Genomic DNA, 7,913 nt, shown 5'->3' with positions numbered 1-7,913 from the left:
ACCCAGTGTCGCAAGGCGTGAATGCAATATCCCGGCGTGGAGTAGGGAACCAGTGGAGAGGTCTGGGAGGCTGGCCCCAGCACCAAAAATTTAGTGGATTCCTGCCCCTCCCCCGAAAAGAATTTGTTTCAAAGGAAGACATTGATTCTGCAGCTCCGAGAGATGGACATATCTGATCAGAGCACAAGGGAGGAGATGAAGGGGCAGGAGGAGAGAGTGGAACACAGCCTGGCCCACCAGGCCGTGAGGATGATGTTCCTGAGTAGAGCAGCCAGTCCACAGAGAGAACAACATGGCTGGCCCCACTATGAGAAATGATGCCCCTCAGTGACTAAGGGCGATAAAGGGGACAGCACCGGAGACACAGTGTGGGAATTGCACCTGACCTGATCCCACCACACCTAGGCAAAGCACTGAGGGAGTGCAGCAGAACAGTAAGGGAATGGAGTGGCAAGGTCCCCAGGAAATGCTGAAAGTGGACTTTGGGACCAGGGCGTGGTGCCCCAACAGACTGGACTGGAAAACACTCCGAAGGGCCAGCAAATGATCTTTGAATGAACTACAAGCTTTTCTTTTGTGAAGTGTTTTGTTCTTTGTCAGTGGTTTGTTTTTGTTGTTTTGTTGTCTGGTTGTATACTGTTGCTTTGTTTTCCCCTGCCTTGTTTACATACATGTTAGTGTCTCCACAGTCTGTCTGAATAGGACAGGCTGGATGAACTATCTGGAGGAAAAACAACGGAACCGACAGTTCAGGGGGGACTTGGGGTGGGGGGGGGTAGGGGGGTAAGGAAGTAGTGTTAACAAACACAGGGACAAGGGAAGAACATGGGACCCAAAATGGTAGTGAGGGGGGAGTGGCAGGCCTGGTGGGGAATGACCAAGGGTAAGGTTGCGTAGAGAAGAGGTATAGCTGTAGCCCAGGTGGGGACGGAGCATGGTAGTGGGGCAGGAGGAAAGTCAAGGGAGATGGAGGAAGGAGCTGGGAGTCAAGGGGCATTTATGGAGGTCTAGACAAAGACATGTACATGCAAATATATATATGAGGATGGGGAAATAGATCTATGTGTCTATATTTATAGGTTTAGTTTTAAGGTGGTGGAAGGACCTTGGCCCTCTACTCAAGCACTCCCTCATTGCATGAAAATTTTCTTTTATTAAGTTTGCACTCTATGATGCTCATTCTCCAGACACAACTGCTGAAACCAAAGTGAGTGAACAAGTAAATGTGGTGAAGAAAGCTGATGGTGCCTGGCTATCAAAAGAGATAGTGACTGGGGTCTTAAAGGCTTGAAGTTGAACAAGCGCCCATCTAGCTCAAAAGCAACAAAGCCCACATGGAAGAACACACCAACCTGTGTGATCGAGTGGTCCCGAAGGGATCAGTTATCAGGCATCAAAGAACAAAAAATCATATCATTGGCTGCACACCTCCATGATACAATCGCCGAAGAAAAACGGGTGCATAAGCAAATGTGGCGAAGAAAGCTGATGGTGCCCGGCTATCAAAAGAGATAGAGTCTGGGGTCTTAAAGGCTTGAAGGTGAACAAGCGGCCATCTAACTCAGAAGCAATAAAGCCCACATGGAAGAAGCACACTAGCTGGTGCGATCACGAGGTGCCAAAGGGACCAGGTATAAGACATCATGCAAAAAAAAAGAATATATATATATATATGCATGTATATATATATATATATGTTTATGCGTGTATGTGTGTGTGTATATATACAATATATACCATATATACCATAATGAATGAAGGGGGAAGTGCAGAGTGGAGACCCGAGGCCCAAGTGTCGACCACTGGAGATCCCCTCATAGAGGGGTTTAGGAGAGGAGATGGGTCAGTCAGGGTGTGATGTAGTACCGATGAAGAACACAGCTTTCCCCCAGATCCTGGATGCTTTCTCCCCCCAACTACCATGATCTGAATTCTACCTTGCAGAACTGGATAGGGCAGAGGTTGTACACTGGTGCATATGGGAGCTGGAGGGTGGACGATACCTCCAGGACCAAGAATGTGAGGGGCGATGCTGGGAGATTGGAGGGTGAGTGGATTGAAAAGGGGAAACTGATTATAAGGATCCACATGTGACCTCCTCCCTGGGAGATGGACGGCAGAGAAGGGGGGGAAGGGAGACTCCGGATAGGGCAAGATATGACAAAATAACAATCTGTGGATTATCAAGGGCTCATGAGGGAGGGGGGAGCGGGGAGGGAGGGAAAAAAAAGAGGACTTGATGCAGAGGGCTTAAGTGGAGAGCAAATGCTTTGAGAGTGATTAGGGCAAAGAATGTATGGATGTGCTTTATACAATTGATGTATGTATATGTGCGGATTGTGATAAGAGTTGTATGAGCCCCTAATAAAATGTAAAAAAAGAAAAGAAAAAGGGAAAAGAAAATGATTAGGGCAAAGAATGTACAGATGTGCTTTATAAAATTGATGTATGTGTATGTATGGGTTGTGATAAGAGTTGTGTGAGCCCCTAATAAAATGTTTAAAAGAACTAGAAGAATGTTGTATGTTTCATCATTGCTACACTGTTCCCTGACCGGCTTCTCTCCTCACCAAGACCCTTCTGTAAGGGAATGTCCAGTTGTCCACAAGTGGCCTTTGGGTCCCCACTCTGCACTCCCCCTCATTCACAATGATATGATTTTTGTTTCTTGATGCTTGATACCTCATCCCTTTAACACAGGCTGGTGTGCTTCTTCCACATGAAATTTGATGCTTTTGTGCTAGATGGCCCCTTGTCTGCCTTTAAGACCCCAGATACTACATCCTTTGATAGCTGGACACCATCAGCTTTCTTCATCACACTTGCTTATGTCATCATTTGTCCTCAGTGATCATATTGGGAAGGCAAACACACAATGATATGATTTTTCCTTATTTGATGCCTGAAACCTGATCCCTTCGACACCTTGTGATCACAAAGGTTGGTGTGCTTCTTTTGTGTGGGCTTCTTTGCTAGAGGGCAGCTTGTTTATCTTCAATCCTTTAAGACCCCAGACACTATCTCTTTTGATAGCCAGGCACCATCAGCTGTCTTCACCACACTTGCTTATGCACCCATTTGTCCTCAGCATCAAATAAAGGAAAGAGCAAAAACAGCAGACAGGATGAGGAATGAAACAAGAGTAATCACAACAGATTCTAATGAGATTAAAAGGATAATCACAAAGTATTATGAAAGTCTGTACTCTAATGAGCTCAACAATGTGGAAGACATGGACAAATACTTGGAAAAACAATCACTCCCTAGACTATCCCAGATATAGGTCAAAACCTAAACAAACACATAGCAAAAAAAAAAAAAGAAATTGATATGGTTATCAAGAAGCTACCAACAAAAAATGCTCCTGGACTAAATGGCTTTACTGGAGAACTATACAAAGCAGGCAAAGAAGAGCTAACACTGATCCTCCACAAAGTATTTCAGAGAGTAGAAAATGATGGCAAATTCATTTTACGAAGCCAATATAACTTTGATGCCCAAACAGGGCAAGGATCCCACAGGAATGTAGAACTATAGATGGATATCTCTTATGAACATAGATGCAAAAATCTTCAACAAGATATTGACCAATAGAATACAAAAGTATATAAAATGCATCATCCATCCGGATCGGATTGGATTCATCCCAGGGATGCAGGTAGGTTTTAACATCTGAAAATCCATCAATATTATACACCGCCTTGATAATAAAAACCATTAGAATCACATGATAATATCTGTACATGCAGAAAAAGCATTTGGCAATGTCCAGCACCCATTCCTAATTAAGACGCTAAGGAATATAGGAATGGAAGTGCAGTTCCTCAAGTTAATACAAGCTATCTAGGAAAAGCCGACAGCTAACATCAGAGTCAATGGAGAAAAGACTAAATCAATCCCACTGAAAAAGAAGACCAGACAAGATCATACTGGAGGTCCTAGCTAATAACAGAAGACAACAGAAGGGCATCAAAGGTATCCAATTAACTTAAGAAAAAAGAAATATATGCTTAACTGTGGAGTCTTTGTGTAGTACAAAGAAGCCCGGTTGTGTAGTGGTTACCCATTAGCCTGTTAACCATAACTTCAGCAGTTTGAAAATACCGTCTACTCCTTGGGAGAGAGCTGAAGCATTCCCTAAAGTGTTGCAATCTGGAAACTCACAGGGACAGTTTTACCCTGCTTAATACATTGATAGGAGTCAGAGAATTCACCTATGGCAGTTACTTTGGTTTGGGATTTGGTTGGGTGGTACAAATGGTCATCATGCTCAGCTGTTACCAATAGTTTATAGGCTAAACTCCACCCAGAGGTAACCCCAAATTAATTCCTAAAGATTTTTTTTTTGCCTCAGCCCCTGAAAACCATACTGATCACTGTCTGCTTTGATTCACAAGAGATGATTCTAAGTTGCAATGGACTCAAGAAAAGGTTCATAATCAATTATAAATTAGAGCTTTTAATATTATCTTCACCAAAATATGCACATGAAAATCAGAAGAATGTATACAACTTATGCTTGTGCTATATTTTCCTTTTTAAGGATAAATATCTGAAAATAAATTCAACTACTGTTTTAGAGGAAACTAGAAAATCACATTATTCTATAAAGAAAATTAGTAAGTAATTATTGGGGAAATTAGAGTATTATCTATTTAATAAGCCATTCTTATTCTTACTACAGAACTTAATATTCAATAATTTCTAATACTACAGAACTGGCAGCATTGACAATTACTGAGACTATAGAATTGGCAGAATTCCTTTGTTTGTTACTCTTCACCTCAACAATGCTTACTCTAAGATAATTTTGAGTGAAGAATCAATATGGATAAATAGCATCTCTACTTCCTTGGCTTGAATTTCATACCTGAGGTCATTTGCTTATGAAATAAAAATTAACTCAATATCAATGGTTTATCTCAGACTGTGCTAAGCTCTGGAAGAGAAGCAAATAGCTCTAATTTTCATGTTTTAAACACCGACTAGTTTAGTGCTATTTTTGGTTATTGTTATTATTTTGTTTTCCCCTAAAATATTAGCAGTAGGCATCTACCAATTGCGAACAATAAATATATCTTCTAAGGAGAAAGTAGGTGAGAATGTGATATAGAACAAGGAAATCATATGTTAGGCTTGCCAAACTGTGAAGAAGCATCGTGATCTAAATTTTAGAAGGCTGATAGTATCTCAAGAGTTGGATGGGAATTTGAGAAAATAGTTGTTTCTGGCACACATGTGAACCAGGACAAGAGAAACCTCTATATTACAGGATCAAAAATGAGAGAAGAAAATAAGATTCTCAATATTTGGATCAATTATAATGTGTAACAAATACATGATTCTAAATGGATGCTTTTGATCACTGATGCTTTCTATGGAAGAAAGTTCTGGTAATGCTATCCTATAGAGATTACAGCCATGAAAATCCTATGTGATGCCATGAATTGGAATCGATATGATGACAACTACTACATAAACCATCTAATGATTAAGGAATCTGTTGCTGTTAGGTTGGATGTGCAAGTCAACCTAAAAATAGCCTAAAGAATTGGCAAATTGCTTTTTTTAAAACAATTAACCATTGAAAACACTGTGAAGCACAGTTTGTTGTTGCTGTTGTTTGCTGACACACATGAGTTACACACAATTTGGAATTCTCCCAATAACAACTGATGTTTTTGTTCAGTTACGCTTTATTTTACCTACTATACAAAATATACCAAAAAACCATTTCCAAATCGTATTTGACTTCATAACCATTTAGTTGAGGAAAACCTGTGGGTGTAGCCAGTCCCTCACACTGAATCACGAGCTCAGTAGGCACAATTGTAAGGTTATGATATATAAAGATTATAGCAAAGTCATAGAGAAATGGGAGAGATGGCAGAGAGAGAGAGTAAAATAAAGAAGTCAGACACATTTCACAGTAGCATGCTCATCTCAGCTCTTTTTGGTGGTACCCGTGGAGGTGGGAGAGGAGAGGAGGGCAGGAGAGAGCTCTTGTAAGGTCTTATTTCTAACCAAAGCTTAGATATCTTTGGGGGCATGCAAGTTCCCTGATTACAGATAACGACCCATGTCATGGGAAGGGGTTGTAACATAGAAAATATAAGCAATAGGAAAGGGATGACCTAGGGGTGTACACAAAATAGTAAAAGGAGGGAATAGGGGTACATATGTTGCAAGATGGATGGATCCTAGTGGTCCCAGGCTTACTTTCAGGCTCTCCTTCAAGGGAACAATATCAGAAGGGCATGAGCCAGACTATACAGTCTAGTTGCTTTAGATGGCTGATACTCTTAAGGAGAATAACCTCTGACCTACTTTCATTGATCTCCTAGCATACAGTCAGTCATTCACTATGTACAGCAAGCAGCATCTTGGATTTGGCTTATATTTGGGGGAAGACAACTTGGGAGAAATCTTTCCATATCCCATAAAAAAACCTATTAATAACAGAAGGATTACTGATACAAAATACATTTTAGAATCAGGTTTAATTACAAAATCAAGTCATGAAATAAATTACAAATTGGATTATATATAGCTACATTGCTGCACCTCAATGAGAGAGTACTGAATTGAAAAACTAAGAAAGAAAAATAAAAGTTATGATTCATATAGACTTAAAATAGAGTATGAGAGCAAGACCACAAAGTTGTTTCATATGGAAGCTAAAGTACTGTTCTGTGGTTGGAAGACCCCACTCAATGCTACAATCAAATTATCGTATTCTTTACATCTTAGAATTTTTTATAATTTTCTCCGATTAATAAGGATTACCGATTTGTTCATAAAATAGTACGTATATTGATTGTCCACAATTTGTGTCAGGAACTATTCTGAGGACTCTGTTGTAAGTAAATTCTGATATAAGTGGAAAGATAATATATACAAATTATTCACATGGTTATAAATATGGTTTATAATAACTCAAATATGTGTCAAGGAATACTTAAAAATTATGCATATTTACAACATACCCCTTTCTACAAGAATGTTTTAAATTAAATACTTTCAAGAATGAGATTTACCAGTTTAAGTTCATCGAAGTTAGCTTATGAACTTGTAAAAATAAATATGTCAATGGATCTGATTAAAATTCAATTTAAATACAAAATATTTAGTTGGTGATTGAGCTCTTAGGAAGAGATTTTTTTTTTTTGGTTTCCACCTCTGACGGACGCTTCGGCCGTCAGGATGATCGGGGACATCCTGCTGTTCGGGACGCTGCTGGCGAACGCCGGGGCAGTGCTCAACTTCAAACTGAAAAAGAGGGACGCCACACAGGGATTTGGAGAGGAGTCAGGGGAGCCCAGCACAGGTGACAACGTATGGGAATTCTTACTGAGCCTCAGATACTTCCGGATCCTCATTGCCCTGTGGAACATTTTCATGATGTTCTGTATGATCGTGCTGTTCGGCTCTTGAGGTCCCCCCCACCCAAGCACGGACCCAAGATCACACCTTCCTGGCTGTCACCGCTGAGCTGCTCCAGTCCTGATGACTTCAAGGATGTTTCTGGAACATTCCAGCGACCTGTCTGTCCAGAACATTTAAAATTGTGGGCAGGTGGAAAACCGGTCTCCCAAGATGCCTTGCGCCTTCCCCCTGCCCCCCATTTTTTTCAAAGATGTTCTCGCTTTGGATTCTGGACTTGAATGTTGCCCACAGAGGACTCCCAGGAGGGTTAGTACCTGCAGCAATGGGAACATCCTGTCTTGATCCTTCCGTTGCCCTGGAATTTCTCTTCCATCAGGCTTTCTCCCGGTCTCTGCTTTCTGGGGGATTTTTCTGATTTCTTTGGAAGAACCGTCATTTTGATTAGAGTCGTCCAGCTGTCTCTGGCCACTTTTCCCTGGAGAGCTGGGCAGGAAGCTTGGCCTTTCTTTTGGACGGAACAAGTAAGT

General features: G+C 40.9%; 1 pseudogene; it reads left to right on the top strand.

Moving 5' to 3' along the window:
- Positions 1-7,170: 7,170 nt before the first annotated feature.
- LOC142441395 (small integral membrane protein 7 pseudogene) lies at positions 7,171-7,644 on the top strand (annotated as a pseudogene).
- The last annotated feature ends 269 nt before the right edge of the window (positions 7,645-7,913 follow it).

This window comes from Tenrec ecaudatus, chromosome 2, assembly GCF_050624435.1.
Source record: "Tenrec ecaudatus isolate mTenEca1 chromosome 2, mTenEca1.hap1, whole genome shotgun sequence".
Taxonomy (NCBI): domain Eukaryota; kingdom Metazoa; phylum Chordata; class Mammalia; order Afrosoricida; family Tenrecidae; genus Tenrec; species Tenrec ecaudatus.
The sequence above is the reverse complement of the archived record's forward strand: the minus strand, read 5'-3'. Positions and strand labels throughout refer to the sequence as shown.